This window comes from Pristis pectinata, chromosome 24, assembly GCF_009764475.1.
Source record: "Pristis pectinata isolate sPriPec2 chromosome 24, sPriPec2.1.pri, whole genome shotgun sequence".
Lineage (NCBI taxonomy): Eukaryota > Metazoa > Chordata > Chondrichthyes > Rhinopristiformes > Pristidae > Pristis > Pristis pectinata.
Window position 1 is genome coordinate 5,609,881 of NC_067428.1, and position 17,306 is coordinate 5,627,186.

General features: G+C 42.6%; 1 long non-coding RNA gene across 1 annotated transcript; it reads right to left on the reverse strand.

Annotated features, from left to right (window-relative positions):
* Positions 1–6,684: 6,684 nt before the first annotated feature.
* On the reverse strand, positions 6,685–15,756 carry LOC127582664 (uncharacterized). Its single transcript, XR_007958148.1, has 4 exons — positions 15,487–15,756; positions 14,658–14,765; positions 10,035–10,368; positions 6,685–6,802 (listed from the first exon to the last, which is right to left on the reverse strand). It is a non-coding gene; the product is annotated as an uncharacterized LOC127582664 (long non-coding RNA).
* Positions 15,757–17,306: the final 1,550 nt, after the last annotated feature.

Here is a 17,306-nt window from a genome sequence, read left to right on the forward strand (position 1 = left end):
TAAAAATAAGGCTGTATTTTCTTCCTGGTGCTGGAGGAGAGCCAGGGTGGGGTTTCGACTCACCAATCTGACCCCAATGTAATCCTGGACCCACCTCCTGAGGTCGGAATTCATTTCTCAATCTGGGTCCCTGGACAGAATCCCTGGTAGTAAACAGGAGCCTCTGCTTCTGCTGGGAGGTAAATACTGGACGGGGGTCTGCAGCAGCAAGAGTGAGGCCAGAAAGGAGGGGTAAATTGCCACTGACGTCATCGAGAAGATGTGGAACGTTCTGAGGGGGGTAGGGAGGGGTGGGGGGGTTGCAGGAGGGAGCCAGAAGTTGTGGATGAGGGCAGAGGTCCTACAGTCAGAGTTTCAGGAGATAGAGGAGAAGTCAAAATGAAGGGCTTCGAAGGTAGTAATCTCTGGATGACCCACAGTGTCACGTACACTGAAAATATCAGGCAAATTAATGATTGGCTCAAGACGTGGAGCAGGAGGGAGGGCTGCAGGTTTTCAGGGCATTGGGACCAGTTCTGGAACAGGGGAGATCTGTTTAAAATGGACAGGTTGCATCTCAACAGGATTGGGACCAAAAAGCCCTAGCGGTGAAGTTCACTAGCGTGGTTGTTTAGGGTTTAAACTAATTTGACAGGGAGATGAGCACCATCATGTAGTAGTAACACTGAGGAATATGCTGCTCAAAGGTGCAGGAGTGTTGGTTGGTGATAGAGCAGAACATGGCACAGTGTTGGGTGGGAGGTAGAGTGGTGCACGGCTAGTGGTTACATTAAATCTGTCATTGCGCATGCCACAACTGAAGTATTGTCTCCAATTCTGGTCACCTGGTTTCAGGAAAGATATAAAAACATTAGAGAGGATGCACAGAAGTTTTCCTAAGAATATCTCCAGGGAGGAGGGAAGAGATGGTTTCGGACTGGGGAAGATAGAGTCATTCTCGTTGGAGCAGAGGAGAGTGAGAGGAAATGTGATAGAGTGCACAACATCATGATTGGTTCAGACAAAAGGAAGCTGTTTCCATTAGCGGATAGCTCAAGAACCAGGGCCATAAATTAACATTTTGGGGGAAAGCATATAAGGGAGATGTGAGAATAAAAGCTTCTTATGCAGAGACTAATTATGAGATTTGAACTCGCAACTTGCAAAGTCAACCAGGGATATCAGAAGGGATTTGGATGGGCACATGAGGAAAAATAGTTGGAAGGGGTAAGAGGAAAGGACAAGTTAATGGGACAAATGGAATTACTCTACTAGGAGCCAACACAGACTTGATGGGCCAAATAGACGCCTTCTTTGCTGTTATACTTTTATGTCTCTGGAATGCTGAAGCCTAAAAAACCTAACAATTTTGAAATCTGAGGAGATGGTGCCCTGGGCATGATTAAACTTTTCCCTGGTGTCTTCCAAGGCCAACAACACCAGTGTCAAAAGAAGGAAACAACTTTAATGATTGATATAACTTACATTTATGTAGCACCTTTAACAAAGAAAAATACATCAAGGTCCTTCATGGGCACATCATAAAACACCTTGAGTCACATAAGAAATGGTGAATGTGAACAAAAGCTTGTCATAGAAGTAGATTCTAAAGGGAGTCTGTGCTTCAGGCCTCAGTGGTTGAATGCATAGTCACCAACAATGAAACAATTCAAGGCAGTGTTGCTCAATAGGACCAAATTGGATGAATAGACATTACTGTGGATTGTGAGGCTGAAGGAGGTTACGAATACTGGGAAGAGGGAGCCTGTGGAGAAGCACAAGGATATGAGACGATAGTAACAGGAGTAGGCCAGTCAGCCCCTCAAACCTTCCTTGCCATTCAATACGATCATGGCTGATCTGCCCCAGGCCTCATCCCCTCCTCTGTGCCAGTCCCCCACAGCCCTCAACTCCATGATATTTCAAAAACGTGTCTACTTCCTCTTTAAGTAGCCCCCATGATCCACCCTCCACAGCCCGTCACGGTAGAGAATTCCAGAGACCACCCCTCTGTGAGAAGTTGTTCCTATGCATCTCAGTTTTAAGTGACTGCCCCCAATCTTGCAACTATCTCCCCCAAATTCGAAATTTTCCCATCCTTCCATCTACTCTGCCCATGTCTCCTGACCAGCTTATATGTTTCAATAAGATCACTCCTCATTCTTTTAAATTCCAAGTAATAGTTCTAATTTCTCCAGCTGTTTTTGACAGGACAATTCTCTCATTCCTGAGAATTAGCCCAGTGAATTCTCTTTTGGACTGCCTTCACTGCCAGTATATCCTTTATTGAATAATGGGACCAAACTGCACAATGCTCCGGGTATGGCGATTTCAACACCGAGATTTTGGTGACTTGGGACCTAATGAAGATCAGCAAGTAAAGGGGTCATGGGGGATTACATCTTGGGCTTAGAAGTTTGTGGAGGATAGAATCAGGTCAGGGATATGTTGTGTTATCAGAAACCTGCATCAAGAAATGTAGTTAATTCCTGGAGCACTAACATTTATCATCATTTTATCCCAGCATGTCATGACGGACCAAGGGATGTTTTAAAATAGGCTGTAAACTGAAAAATCTCTTGGAAAGGTTTCTTAAGAAACAAGGTTAACCCATGGACATGATTTGCATTAGCTGCCTCTGCAGTATGACTGTCTGTGGAATTTACTAGAGTGGGAACTTTTCAAGGTGTGAAGAAGCTAAGAACATTTGCTCATTGGAACAACCTTTCTGAGAGGACTGAGACAAAGCCTAATTAAATCAAGCTTGGACTTATAAGGAATAAAATGGGCACAAAAGGGACAATCAAAAAGAGAAAGGTCTACATCAATCGTCATGGGCACGACTCTTTAACAGATTTATGAATCTATAAGCGAGGGGTTTGGGGTGAACCAAGGAAACTGTGTCCTGGTCTGCACAATTTGTACAGAAGGGGGCATATTCTTCTAAATGTTATCTGGGTTAAGTCGCATTCAGAACCACAGTTAGAGTTGATTACATGGAAGTTGAAGTTACGATTACTGTTAACAGCTAAAAGCTGTGTATACACAATAAGTGCTGGAGGAACTCAGCAGGTCAGGCAGCATCCATGGAGGGAAATAAACAGTCAATGTTTCAGCTGGGACCCTTCGTCAGGACTGGAAAGGGAGAGGGCAGAAAGGAAGAGCTCCGTAAAAGCTGTGCTTGATTGTTAGAGTACAAAAGCTGCATCAGTATTTTACAGCATGTAATCCTTTGTTATTTCTTGTAATATTTTATAAAATATAAAACACTGCCAATAATATTAGTTGTAGGGTTACTTAGTTTAAATAAACCTTCAATAAGAGTTCTGGGTTGTTCTGCTCTGATCCATGGCTAGTTTTAACCTACCCAGACAGGTTCAAGCTGAATATAAGATTTCTTTATCAGTCACATGTACATCAAAACACACAGTGAAATACACCTTTTGCGTAGAGTGTTCTGGGGGCAGCCCGCAAGTGTCGCCACGCTTCCGGAGCCAACATAGCATGCCCACAACTTCCTAACCCATACATCTTTGGAATGTGGGAGGAAACCCCCTCAGACACAGGGAGAACGTACAAACTCCTTACAGACAGTGGCCGGAAATGAACCCAGGTTGCTGGCGCTGTAAAGCGTAACGCTAACCACTATAGTACCGTTCCTGCCCATATAAATAAAAGGTATAAGGGATAACTACCTACAGTTGGAATAATGAAACCTAGAGATAAGTGGTTTGGACAAATGTTTCAGGATGTAAGGTGGACAGTAAGCAATATTACTGAGATGTCTCATCCACACAGTTAAAAGAACCAAAGGTAAATTCAAGTAAAATTCAACACAAAAGTTGTGAACGTCTGTTTGGATTGGAGCTAAAGTCTAGGAAGAAGTTTGTAATTGGGGTCAATTGCTTTGGCCTTTACAATATTTAGCAGTAGGATTAATTAAAATTGTGGAGGCAAAAGAGGTGGTGAATTAGTGGAGCTGGATGCTGTCCTTGTCGATAATGTTACAGAGGGGCGCCACATAATAAAAAGTGGGAAGGAACCAAGGAGAGATCCTCGGCGAACATCAGAGGTAATGTTCCAGGTACAAAACAGAAGCCATCTGGTTATGACTAGATTATAGAATAGAATTAGGCAAGTGGAGTTTATCCAAAAACTTGGAAATGCAGGAGTAAATGAACAACACGTTCCCACAATGGCGCCGTGACAATAATCAGATTATCTGTTTTTGTAACGTTGATTAGGGAGAACTATTGTTCTGAACACTGTGGAGAACCTACACCCCCTAGTCTCCCCCCATTCTTAACCTATTTAACCTTGTAGGATTATTTACGTCTACCTGAGAGAACAGATGGGGTCTCAGTTTAGTATTTCATCTTAAAAACAGCACCGACAGTATTCCCTCTGTACTGCACTGAAGCATCAACCCAAATTCAGTGCTCAGCTGTAGGAGTTGAGCATGTACCCTTGATTTTTCAATTTAGAGGAGAAAAATAGCAGGGATACAAGCCAACTCTTACCCCAACCCTCCCAAACCACTTCTGATGAAAGGCTACTAACCAGAAATACTAACTTTATCTTTCTCTTTATAGATACTGTTGAGCTGATTGAGTATTTCTGTATTCAATCTCTTTTATTTAAAATATCCACACAATCTACACTGGTTAACAAATAGGATAGAGAGACATGATTGATTGTCATTTTTAAAAGCCGACTTGATTATTTACCTGAGCAGTTACAAGGCACTGAATAAGTAATTTCCCTGGATTACATCAGGCAGCCCAGTCAATGTTAGCAGGCCATGAATTTTTGATTGTGATATAACAAATGGACTTCAACATACATTGCACAGTTAATCCCAACTGTAAAACTCCATAATGTGGAAGTCAGAGCTAATCCATCATTCACAGTTCAGGTTGCTCAGACGATGGTCTGCCCTGTGCTGTATGGCAGACTATGACTTGTTGTTAAACTAACAGACAAGAAACAACAAAATCACTAGTCTTCCAAACAGAAGTGAGCCACAGATCTTGATCCAACTGGTCCAAGTATATAAACTCAATTGCTGCGAGAGAAGGTCATCTACAAAACAGATGGTCACAGACGAAGAGTTTCCTGGCTGATCATTAACTGAGCACATCTTCTGTTTAAAATACTTCTTTCAAGATTCCACTTTATCACCACATTCAGGTTTTGAAGGGTGATGAGATGTGGTGCTGTCAGCTGGGACTGAGCCCAGTCGTGTAACTCAATATACTGGTGGTACAATGTGAGTGTTTCTTTTCCTTGTAGCCCACAGCTTTATCCTTGAACTCGCAATGTGATTGCTGTGTGGTTTATCCATTGCTCCTTCTATAGCATCAACAGCATTTTTTTTATTACATTGATTAATACTTCATACTTCTCAAAACAGCTGTCATCCAATTTTGTTGAGGCAAAGTTATTATGAAAAGTCTCTTCTCCTGAGATTTATCTTTTTATTCTTACCTCCAGATAAAGCCAACTGGAAATGGGCAGAGGGCCAAGTCGCTGACTACAAGCCTGCAGCTTGTTTGAATCTATCAGGCTTGGTTCTGCTGGTAGGCACTTTCCTCGTTGACAATGATCAACGTCCATGTTTGTAGGGGGGTGACCAGATAGAGGGAAAAACCATGAAATGTACCTGAAGATTCAAATTTGTTTGTAGTTGAGAAGTTTTGAAAAGATCAATTTTATTTTCTTCCCTTGACCTTTTATTTTAGTGTCAATCAAGAAGATGAGAGACCACTGTGTGTACATACAACAGCCCATGCTCGTTCCCAAGACATTGTGCCCATCTAATTATGTATATATGCATACCTGCTGGGGTATTCCCGTGTTCATGTGCTTGTATATACATAAGTGATTGTTTGCTCTTCTGTCCCTTTCCATATTTGTAGTTAAGTGTGTTTGTTGACCTATACTATATTTGCCCTAAAGTGTGTACTCAGGAACAGAGCAATGTGTGCATATGCTTCTATATTCGCATTCAGAGCCGTTCCTACTTGCATACACCTTACATTAGTGTGCTCTTGTTTGTCTATACATACAAGTGATGTAAAACAAATACGTAGAAAGCGAACAAAATCCAGAGCAGTCAGAATGTTATTTGGGGAGGGGGGGGGGGGAGAAGATGGGTATAAAATGGGGTCTATTAGTGTAAGTCTGCCTTTCCCTGGAGGGGGTGGGCCTAGTAACCTCTTATTCCTATTTATCTTTCATAAATATATTAAGGAAAACTTTGATTTTATCAGTACCCTTAGAAATAAGTGACAAATCTTTGATCAATTTTTTTTTATATAGACTGAAGCAGTATAGCTGGACTACAATGAAGCTATGCTTGTGAAAATGCACAAGGGTGAAAGCAGTGAACGACCACAAATGGCTACAATCAAACATCACCATGGAATTATTGACAAATGAGCAAATTATTTCTGCAGTTGAGAATCAGAATACCATGAAACAAGTTATTTCTGTGGAGATCAGATGTCAAGAATTAATATGTCAGTCTATTCATTATGAAAATCCAATGCAAACTTGCATAATTAACAACTTCAAACATGCCCTAAAACTCAATTATGCTTTCTCTTGCAAAAAAAAGTCATCACATGCATATCTGAGAGCAAACATGTTGGATACATGCACAACTGATCAAACATGCACTGATGCATTAATGCATCTGTGTTCATTAACAGGATCAAGCTTGGTGTGATACCTTCAAAGTTCAATAGTCTGCCAACACTGCATGTCTAAGGCTCCATGTGAAGAAAAGTCATTAGGGTTGGGTGTTGGAACATCTGTGTATCTGTGGACCAAAGGAGGAAAAAAAGAAGCTTTTGACTTTGAATTTGTTTTGGGAGTGTCCCTCTTATAATCTAAATAAGAGCCTGGACAATTTGCTTTAAGATAAACATCTCAGAGCTTTAAACAACCACAAGTAGTTCCAAAAGCCATAAGTAGCTCTGCTAAAATTATAATTTGTGAGTACACCTATTGACGAAAAATTGCAATGTGCCCATTTTTCCAGACAACAACTATTTCTGCAATTCCACCATTACTAAAATCAAATTGATGTAATTGCCTAAAAAATAATTGTGGGGACCTTGTCTTTGAACTGTCTTCTCTGTCTACAGCAGCATTGACTGAAGACATATCTGGATCATTATAATTACTGAAACCTTTTTGTTCCATAAATTCCATAGGTGTCCAGTGGAATTGTGTTATTATAACTACATAAGAACACAAAGAACTACAGTTCCCAGTATCAGACAATGGTCCACAATTTGAGTTGTGAATTTGAATCCTTTGCCAATATTTGGGGGGTTTTGACATATAACTTCAAGCCCACATCACCCAAAATCTAATGGCCTAGCAGAGAGTTCAGTTAAGGTGGTGAAGGGTCTCATGAAGAAAGCGCAAGATGGACGAGAGGATTTCCACAGAAGTCTAATGAGTTACAGAAGTGCACCACTGCAGAACGGCCTTTCTCCAGTCCAAGTGCTGATGGGTCGACGCATACTCACTAATCTTCCAATACATGAAAACCTGTTGACACTTGAAGGAGCACACAAGGTCAAACAGGCTAAAGAGGAAGGGAAAAAAAAACAGAAACAGAATCACGACAAGACGGCGAAAAGCCTACCAGTCCTGAAGGCTGGGGATCAAGTGCGAATCAGAGATCATGATTCTGGCACATGGTCCATGCAAGGAGTTGTGCAAGAGGAAATAAATCCACAATCATACCAGATCCAGACAGAGTGAGGCACACCTCTGAGGAGGAACCGCGTGGATCTACGACCACAAGCTCCAACCCAAAGCTGTGACCCGTCCCGTCAGTACACCAAAGGGGCCAGCATATGGAGGAAATGTACACGTGGACCAGAGTTCCCAGGAAAACACCAATGGTAATGCAGCAAATGAAATCAACACACCGGCGGAAACAAGTACCAGACCAAAAAGGACCATTAAACCACCTTAGAGACTGATTGAAAGCTGCTGAGTAGACAAGGATTCTTGGCAGGTTTATAAGGACTGTGTTTGTTTTTCTTTAAAAGGGGGAAGATGTGTTATTGTGTAGTTATAATAAAGAACTACAGTTCCCAATAGGCAATGCAAGTGGTCACATGGGGGAAACAGGAAGTGGCTGTAAAAAGAGAGGGAAAGCAAGCCACTCATGTTGGTTAATAAAAATGTTCAGAAGTTTGTCTCTTGATGAAGAACAAACATAACAGGAATCACACATCTCAGTGTGACTGGAAGTGGGATTAGGAGGAAAGACTGAACAGGAACTTGTGCTCCACACCACCGTACCAACGCTCTCACATCCATCTGCTGAAATGCTGTCACTCAGTTATTAGGGATCCTCTGGCAGACTGGACCATGGACCAAAGGATATTTAATGGTAAACCACCTGCACTTGGCATATAACAGCTCTATCACATTCAAAATTGGTTCAGAGTCTTTTTGAAAACTGAAAATTCACATGTTCTTTACACTCTGAACTATGATTTCACAACAAATAATAAAAAGGAACAAACCCTATAGATATTCTGCACTTTAAAAGCTGCTGAAACAGGGTAGTGGAGGAAGAGGAGGTGGGGGTCAAATGCCAGTTTAGCTTGAAACCATGGGGGTAATTTTCTAGTGTATATGATTCCTACTGCATTGGCAATCTTTCTCTGAATATTCCAGCATCTTCAAAACAGAACTGCTGATTCAATTAGAGGGGGTAATAAGGGGCAGGCTTGCCTTTGTGTAGTGTGTGGAAGATGAGAGGAGGCACATTACAACTCCCATTAGTTGTGGAATATCGTGTATGTGACAAAAGTTCTGAGGACCCGTGAGGATTCGAGACCTCACTTCATTTGTGGCGAAGACCTCCTCTAGCATTTGAGGCACACACTATATTGTAACTCAGTACACATGCTCCAACATTGTAGCAGTGATATCAATAGTGCACTGCATACTCATTGACATCTCTGCTGTGAGGCCTGTGGCCTCCATGTACAAGTTTGTCATTGACACAATGGACTGCAATGCGATTTACTAGTGCATGCTATACACGCACAGAGGTTCCCATTACTTTTAGTGATCAATTTTTAATCAAAAGCAATTGCATGTCATAAAAATTATGCACTACAAAATCTAATTTCTGGTCCAAATTCCATCCCCCGCCCCCAAATCTCCATGTTGAATGGATCATATCCAAGTGAGGCTTTGGGGAGATTTCGATATAAATTTTATAATTAGCTATATGGCAATAATCACTACCATTAAAGATAACTCACTACATGAAACACTTAAAGACTAGGAAGTCACCAGACAATCTTACTATTTAGAGACACAAGGAACTTCAGTTGCTGGTATTTGGAGCAACAAACAATCTGCTGGAGGAACTCAGCAGATTGAGCAGGATCTGTGGCGGGGGGGGAGGGGGGCGAGGTTTGTGGGAAGAAACTGCGGCATTTTGGGTCAAAACCCTGTATCAAGAAATCAGGTCTCGACCCAAAATGTCGACAATTCCTCTCCCCCCTCAGCACAGATGCTGCTTGACCTCCTGAGTTCCTCCAGCAGATTGTTTGTTCAACCTTACTATTTAGCTCAGCAATCTCTTATTGATTGACACACACTGGAAGGGTCAAACGTTGTTTAAGCAATGACTATTGGCCCCAACACCCTGGGCAGGAAGTTCACCATGGGGCATCGTGCAAGGAATTGTGCAAGGGCATGATCTGTTTGATGATATATCCTCCTTGGCAGAATATCATAGTGACACCTGGAGACAAATCCACATGGCAAGCTTGGGCAATTTGTGATTAGGGCCTCAGCTGGATCTGTGGAAAAATTAATGCTGTTACTTGGGGGTTGTGAAAGAAGAACTTCCTTCAATAAAATGTGGTAGGTGCATTTTTGACAGACTCGTATCTACATTGGTCTTAAGACATATCCACATTATGATTTTCACTTTTACAGAAACAAAGCAAATGGAGAAAACAAGACATTCTACAGTTAACTAATCTTGAACATTTACAACTTACAGGTCCTATTTTGCCTCGAACAGCAGGTGCTGGTAATGGAGGATGAGGGGATTACAGCCATTGGAAGTGAAGGGCATGTGGCTGTTGCTTGGAGCAAGGAGCCCTGCACATACTGTACATGGGTGAGATGACCGCATCCTTGCAGTCAACTTGTCTCCTGCCATTTTCCAAGGACACAAAAGCCTTCTTTTGTCAGACTTCATCACTCCCAACTCCTTTGCTGTTCCACTGTAACCAATTACACCTCTTCTTGCTCCCTCTTGTGCTTCATTTGTTTCAGTGTCTCTTTTTGCCTGGCATCATCATCTTGTTTGCCAGTGTGTATCCATGGAAACTGGAGACAAAACAAATTGGATTATAGAAATCTGAAACAAAATTAGAAAAAGTGCTGTTAAATCTGCAGCTGAAAAAAAGGTTCAGACATTGGATAGTTGGCTGTTGATAAGCACAAGGACCAGAAACTGTGTACTTGTATGTATAGTGGCACAGCAAACAGCTGGGAATGTATAGTATAAGTCTAGAGGATGTACCATGTGTAATTGGGTATGTGCTGTATGTAACATTTATGTCTTTGGCCTGAACTTGGTTCCCTGCTGGAGTGTAGGATCAGAGGAAACCTTATATTCTGTAAAATGACTAATCTGATTCACCAATTCAAAACTGGGTGATCCACATTGCTGAAGAGTCCTTTAATACTCTTGTATGAAATTGTTCTGCAAGCTAATTTAACAAAGTCTTTGATCCTTCTAAAATGCATGCATCTCTGCCTTCATTGCTACATGGTATAAATTATTCTCACTTGATGTCAACTCAAACAAACATTTCTCCTGGAGTTGCTGGATATTGATTAAGAGCAAAACCTGATTTTTTTAATAAAAAATCCAGGTCAGAGTGACAGGTTGGTCATTGCAATTGGGCCTAATGTCCTTTGTCAGTGAAGTAAGGGGATGTCCTAAGAAACTTCCCAAGTAACTTGTCAAACAAAATGTGATAATCAAATCGTAGAAGTATACAGATGCATGACGAAAAGCTTTGCTGTAAGGATGTGCTTTAATGGGGGCGTAGTGTGGTGGGAGATGTGGAGGACGAACCAGAGAAAAAGTGGAGAGCAAGAGAGAGGCATTTAAGGAAGGTATTCCAGGCTAAGAGCTTATGCAGCTGAAGGTGAAAGTGGTGAACAAAAAACTGGGGATGCATAAAAGATTATAAGTGGCCAGCTGTAGGGCTCAAGGAACTGGGAGGAGCAAACTTGGAAACAAGGATTAAAATCTCTGCCAGTTTGGGAACAGGGAAGATGAATGAGCAGAACTTGACGTGAATTTGCATTCTGACAGAGTTTTGAAATGAGTTCATGTTTACAACTGTCCAGAAGAGCATCAGAATAGGAACATCTTGAAGTGACACAGCTATGCCTGAGGATTTCAACAGCGAGAGGCAGAGATAGAACAGACAATGTAACATCTCCAGACCTCTATCGTACAACATCCCTTCCAATCAGGTATAACCATATTCCGGCTTGTACACTTGTTTTTTTGTCTACGTGTATATGTGTGCACGTACCCTTGCTATTTGGTGTGTGGATGGGCAAATTAATCTAACAACAATTTCTCAGTGCCTATTCAGTAAATCTTACTCTTCACATATTGACTGCTTTAATGTAGGGTTACTATGACATTAGTTACTTAGCAACAGAGAATGACAACATCAAGAGTTTGGCCTTCTAGCTTGCAAGCTTTAGTCTGTCTGCACTCTCTGGATCGAGAGGCAACACAGCTCAGTGATGGAACTTGAGATCCTAAACCCATAATCGTATTGAGAGTGGATTTTGTTTCCTGGGCTGTGCAATGGAATTGGAATCCTTGTTTGTCTCACTCCTCCAGGCTTACTCCGCTGTACCCAGGTGAAATTCTTTGCCAAGTGGCTGGATTAACAGTTGCATCTTATCTCTCCTTCCTTTGCCAATTCCTCAGCCAGAATGTGCCTGTGCCTTCGTACATTCTTCCTAATCACCATGTCATGGTCCTGAACCCATTTCTCCAATTGTACTTTGTCAACTCCTGCCCTAATCATTTCATCCCATTAATCCCCTTGACTGACCTTTGTATGTGCCCTAGGTTATACATCTAGGTGACAGGTGATTGCACCCTGGTTTCACAAGGCTACAACACGTGCTGGGAGTGAAGTGTGAACTGTTTGAGGATGAGCCCCTGTAGGCCCCCAGCTGTGCGCTGACAGTATGCATTGTTGCTGCCCTCCCTCAGCCACGCCTCCCACCCAATCCTGTCCCATACCAGTGGATCTAGAAAGGGCAGCAAACAGCAGGAAGCTGAACACATGCCCTATTGATCTCTGCTCTTGAATTGCCTCCCACATCAGACAGTTAATCAAACACTGTTACCTGCTGTTGTCATGTTCATCCACACTGCCATGACAACAGTGCTGTGATTCACACCCAGAATTACCTACTCTTTTAACCATCTTAACTCCGTACTGGCAATGAAAAAGTATTAGAAGACCATTAAATTACAGAAATGAGAGTTCAGAGTTGTGGGGATGATAACTATTCTTGATGAAGTGATAGCTTTTGAAAAGCTTAAAGTTCATTATCCAAGTTATTAAAAAAATACTTCAGACCCCGTTCTCTTTGCTCCCTCAAAGTGTTGTCCTAGACACTAAACGTTCCTAAAGTTTTGATTCACAGGAGCTATCCCCAATACAGCTCCTCACTTGAAGCAGTTCTTAATAACTGTCTGACTTAAATAAAACATCAAAGTTTGCACAAGCATAAATGGACAATTTGCTTTTAATTGCTCTAGAGACATGAGCAGTCTCCTGCTTCTCTGCATCAGAATCAGAATTATTATCACTGACTTAGATGACGTGAAACTTGTTGTTTGATAAATAATCACAATATCCAAATCATTCTTCATAGACAGTGACCACTGGGACACACTGGCGAGAGCCTGTTGCTGAATTTAAACAGGACAGAAGGAGATTTCAGCATAAAATAATTCCATTTTCTTACATGTTCCTCTTATTCTATGCTTTTCCAATTAAAAAGCTGCAACAGCTTCTAGCTCAACTGTTTGACGAGGCAGACCATTTCACACTAAAAATTCTCATATCTTCCCTCTTCAATCCTATTTTTTTAAAAATTGGTGACATACAAACCAGAAGAAAACATTCTGTTCACTGTTTAATCCCTTTTTCATTTTCAAAATCTCAATTAAATCTTAGGTAGCTTAATGGTTATATTACTGATCCTGTAATCTAGTAGGTGGGAGTTCAAATTGAATTCAATAAATCTGGTAATTATTCTTTGAAAATGAAGTTACTAGTTTGCAGGGGGGGAAGCAGTTCTTAATAATTCTGACTTAAATAAAACATTAAAGTTTGCACAAGCATAAATGGACAATTTGCTTTTAATTGCTCTAGAGACATGAGCAGTGTCCTGCTTCTCTGCCTCAGAATTATCACCGACTTAGATGACGTGAAACTTGTTTGAAAAATAATCACAATAACCAAATCATTCTTCATAGACAGTGACCACTGGGATACATTGTGGCAATTTTAATTCTCTCCTCTTTGTTTACTACGGTGGGAATTTTGTATCACAATCCACTCGAGTAGGAAGACAGAGCCTTGTTTTAAAGAGGCATTTAAACGACAGCACTTCCTCAGCACTGAAGTTTCAGCTCAGATGGTAAGCTATAGTGGAGTGAAATCTGAACCCGCACTCAGTAACCCAAAGGCAAGCGTATTACCAATGACTCCATTCTTGCCCATAGAATAACTTGGGAATTCTGTACAATCTATTGCTTGCAAAGGCTCGGTGTCTGTGCTCAAGCCTTTGTAGCACCGCAGGTCCTAGTGTGGTGTGTGGACTGGAAGCATAACTTATGTTGTATATTTTACAAATGCAAAGGCGTCTGGCATTCTTTCTGGCAGGTTTCCTACCTTCCCCATGTGATCTTTAACCAGTAGCTAAAGGTCAAACTCTTACAGTATTGAAAGAAGACAGGAGACATCAAAAAGAGGAACATGGGGTCAGTGACAGTCGACAGTACCCATCAATCAACTTCAAATGTCTCTTTCAAAAACTGTTAGGATGACATCAGGTCTGAATAGTGAAAGCAAATGTATTGAACAAATCACTTGCAGAAACTGGCAACCTGTCTGCTGCCCACACTGAGAAATTAGCCAAAACAAAAGATCTCTTGCCCTTGCCAATCACTCACCCACTCTCACAAGCTAATTGCCAACCAGTTCAGCACCTGTAAGACCGGGAATTGACTTGCATTGCAGTTCTGAGTCACCACACTACATTTGAGTAGGGCATTCATTAAAGGGTGTAGAAATCTTGCAAATGCAAACAAAATATTTTAGTTTGTGATAGATTAGCTTAATGAGATCTCCCAACGTTTCTTACTGGTTGTGGTATTTTATTGCAAGTGTTTTAAGGTTCTTTGCCAAAATCCTGAAGACTACATTCCTCAGTTAGTGCTCCCCAAACTAATTTCAAAGCCTAACTTTAAATAGAAACAGCATTCAAGACCCTTTTTAAACGGAAGCAGCTCCCAGCCTTATAACCCCAGCATCTCCAACCGATATTCATCGCCCTACCTTCCTCCGACCGGCGTACTGTGCCCAAAGTTCCCTCCCGTGCTGTCAGTTGCTGTGGGGACCGGCATCCTTCATGGAGATAAACGTTCTTCGCGAATTGTTCCATCTCTGCAGACAGAGAAAGGGAAAAGGAGAGATAAAAATTAGGGCGGAGAGAAGGAGGGGACGAAAGGGATTGAGAGCAAAAAGAGAAGTAAACAGCAGAGAGAAAGAAAAGGCAGGGGAACAAGACCAACAATGGAGAAATGAGACAGAGGGGTACAGATGTAGCGACAGTGAAAGGGAAGACGAATGCCCGCGCCTTGTCACGGAGCACTCCGAGCCACTTAGTGTCGAGGTTGGGTCAGCAGGTGCGCTGCCTACACTGAGACACTGACAGGGTTATGACCAAGCAATGATTCAAAAAGACATCTCAGCCAGTGCAAACCATACCCACGAAACATCAAATAAATGTCATCTGTGCAGCAACGAGACAGAGACTGGATTGATTTTTAACTCCTAAGGAGCTGGGCTGCGAAAAACCTGCAATTCAACCGAAATGTGGCAGGTTTAAAGAACAGCGCGGAAGCGCCCAAGTTTAACTCGAAGTCTCGTGCTGCTGTGGGGTAGCTCGGCTGGAACTTGTCGGAAGCAGGTGAGCAAGGAAGCGGGAGAGGCAATAGAATGGGGCCCCAACCCCACACACCCCGGATTTGAAATGTTGTGTCCCGATTCGGTTCGCTTCGCTTCCATATCGGCGGGAGGTGGTTCTGGAAATGGTCAGGGGAGGGTCTCTAGACCGACACCAAGTGAAACTCGTGGTTCCCGTCAGAAATGAGTTCTAACTTACCTTCACCGAGCCCTTATTCACAGTTTTAGACGTCCACAATCCCATTGCGGCCACATGGGGAGCTTTGAGCGCAAACGCTGCTGTGTTACGGGAACGACGGCAGTCGAGCTGTACACAGCAAGATCTCACAAACGGAGGCTTTCACGACAGCCTCCAAGTTGTTCTGGGCTCTGCTGCTGTCCATAGTGCAGAACCTCCAGCACACTCACCGTGTCCCGGGCGGTGAGCAGGGGACGGCTCCAGGGCATCGTGTGCTGTGCAAGGAAACGATCAGCGTTTCCCTCCGACAATATCCTTCCGCAGGAATCCCCGTAGCAAGCCGAGCGCGCCGGAGAGCGTACAACATCCAAGGCAACCTTAAGCCAGCTAAACCTGCTTACGACAGCCCGACCCCAGCGAACAGACACGATCGGAATACTAAGCGCGTATTTGTTCGATACATAATCACTTCACAACCAACAAATTACCAGGCGCGATGCCAATTGTACAAGTTATTTCAGGACAGGATTCAGCAAAAATACCAAAAAAAATGAATCTGGTCACAGAATGATCTGGATGTTGGAAGCACACCCTACCCCTTGACAAATAGACCAGAAGACCTTTAATATTCATTCTAACCATTATTGGTGGAAAGGATACAACTTTTGATGGTATTCCCTTGGGTTGAGAGTTTTTGCAAGATGTCAATCCAAACCTCAAACATGAAGTGCTTCCAGGAGCTGGTCACGGCACACATCAACTCCAGCCTCCCAGCTAACCTCGACCCACTGCAATTCGCCTACTGCTGAAACAGGTCCACAGCTGATGCCATCTCCCTGGCCCTACACTCATCCCTGGAGCATCCAGAAAACAAAGACACTGACATCAAACTCCTAGTTATTAACTATAGTTCCAATATCATAATTCCAAACAAACTTGTCTCGAAATTCCTAGACCCAGGACTCAGCGCCTGCCTCTGCAACTGGATCCTTGACTTCCTGACCAACAAACCAGAATCAGTAAGAATAGGCAGCAACACCTCTGCTACGCTTATCCTCAACACTGGTGCCCTGCAAAACCACATCCTCAGCCCCCTATTTTACTCCATAGACACTCAGGACTGCGGCCAGGTTCTGCTCTAACTCCATCTACAAGTCTGCAGATGACATCACTGCAAATGGGCTGGATCTCAAACAATGATGAGATGGAGTACAGGAAAGAGGTAGATCAAGGACCTACTGGCAGGGTGTCAAAACAACAACTTTTCCCTCAGTGTCAGCAAAACAAAAGAGTTGGTCATTGATTTCAGGAAGCAAGATGGAGTACATGCTCCTGTATGCATCAAAAATGCTGAGATGGACTTTGTTGAGAGCTTCAAGTTCCTAGGTGTAATATCACCAATAGCTTGACCTAGTCCAACCACATAGATAGTCTGATGAAGAAAGCCCACCACTTCTTCAACAGGCTAAGGAAATTCAGCATGTCCCTGTTGACCCTCACCAATCTTTATAGATGCACCATAGAAAGCAACCTATCTGGATGCATCACGGCTTGGTATGGCAGCTGCTCTGCCCGGGACCGCAAGACATTGCAGACAGTTGTGGACACAGTTCAGTCCATCATGGAAACCAGCCTCCCCTCCATTGACTGTCGACACTTCCCATTACCCTAGGAAAGCAGCCAGCATAATGAAAGACCCCCCCCCCCCCAATCCTGGGCATTCTCTTTTTCTCCCTTCCATCGGGCAGAAGATACAAAAAGCTTGAAAATTTGCTTCACCAGGCTCAAGAACAGCTTTTTATCCTATACAAGACTCTTGAGTGGACCTCTCTTACAATAAA